This window comes from Frankliniella occidentalis, unplaced genomic scaffold, assembly GCF_000697945.3.
Source record: "Frankliniella occidentalis isolate FOCC.00 unplaced genomic scaffold, Focc_3.1 Scaffold1, whole genome shotgun sequence".
NCBI lineage: Eukaryota > Metazoa > Arthropoda > Insecta > Thysanoptera > Thripidae > Frankliniella > Frankliniella occidentalis.
In genome coordinates this window covers 2,873,740-2,875,230 of record NW_026267131.1, presented here as the reverse complement: position 1 = coordinate 2,875,230, position 1,491 = coordinate 2,873,740, and the positions used below count along the sequence as shown (strand labels likewise).

General features: G+C 33.3%; 1 protein-coding gene across 2 annotated transcripts in view; it reads left to right on the top strand.

Annotated features, from left to right (window-relative positions):
* The window catches only part of LOC113206045 (transcriptional regulator ovo-like), a 61,976-nt gene extending 60,933 nt beyond the window's left edge, over window positions 1–1,043 (top strand). For both annotated transcript variants that reach the window (XM_052268754.1, XM_052268718.1), the window contains exon 8: window positions 15–1,043. The gene's annotated coding sequence lies outside the window, so the exon portion shown is untranslated. The remainder of the gene's footprint in view (window positions 1–14) is intronic.
* The last annotated feature ends 448 nt before the right edge of the window (window positions 1,044–1,491 follow it).

The window sequence follows — 1,491 nt, the reverse complement described above, 5'->3', positions numbered from 1 at the left end:
ATCTTAAACAGTAGGTACCTGTGATATATTAATTTTAAAAGTATAAGTACAATAATGGATAGGAACATACTGTAGAACGTAGACATTTCTATTATTTTGAATTTAGATCAGATTAGTTACATAGAGAATTGTTTATTTGTACTTATTGAAAACTGACACAGATGGTGTTAGATGTAATGTATGGGCTTGTTGGGAATTTTCCTCTCTTTGTAAATTCTCCCAGCATATAATTGTCTCTGTTGTTTACGGGTCTGTCTGAAATGGTTATCTGAATGAAATCTGCGTTTGTGTGCAGTTGAGTTTATAACTATTACAAATTAATCATCATCCTACCCGACATTGTTGTATTTCATTCATTCATGTCTTTAATGTAGGATTTAAAGTGGATGTTTCATGTTTAATAACACATTTTTAGCCAGTTCAGGACGTAGGTCACACCGTTTTGGAAAATACTGTATGGTGTTTGGTGGCTTGAGGATTTAAGGGTACTTTTGTGAACTCTTTCTGAACGGGCTCTAATTATTAGACACTGAACTGATTTCACTATGATGCGGGGTCCATCAAATGACTAAAACAGCTGTTTTAGTTTTATGGTTTACAGTATTTGGGTAAGGTCTCCTGTAAACCTAAAATTTTGCGTGAACAAAATCTTCTATATTGTTGTTATCATCTTGTGCTTGTTAAAGATTTTCAAAAGACATTTATTTGTGAACAATATCTTGGTTGTAAGGACCCCACATTTGCTCTATTAAAAAGCTGGTTAGAGGTAGCAAAGTGCCTTGCTGATGCACTGTAAGACACTTAGAAATGGAAGAAATCAAAACTACCAACATGTGTCCTTTTTGTTTTGATTGCTTTCTATCTCATCAGCAATTTCTTTTCATTCTTTGATGTATTAATATTTATTAAGAATGTGAAGAAACTCAATTGATGCTTTTGTACAGATCCAATCTTAAATTATTTGAAGCAATAGTCCTTCGGCAGTATAATATTCAGTTAGTCAGGATTCACAATGTATTTAAATAAACAACTGGAAAAGTAAACTTGTTTTAATTATTACCAATGAAAAGGAATACAGGCTTTGGAGTTCATTCCATGTATTGACATCTAATAAGAAATTTCAGATTAAAACCATTTATTAGCTGAAGGTTTCTCATTACTCAGATTTTCTATACAAAAAAAACCTCGCCAAAAACTGTTACGAAAAATCTTAACAGTAACTGTCTACCACACAAATGAATTCTAAGGGCAGTTCCAGCTATCATGACTAACATATGTATTGTGATATTGATTTAACTGCAACATTTATGTCAGCAACCTGGTTATGTAAGTAATGACCTGGGCTTTCGTGATTTGAGCACTAGGCTATGCTAGCCTTAAGTTATTTACTGTACTTTCTTTGTAAATAATTACAACCCTGTTGAGACGGGTAGGTCCTGGAGGGTCCCCTGTCTAGAGGGTCCCCCTGAATTTTTTACTATTTTTTATAGT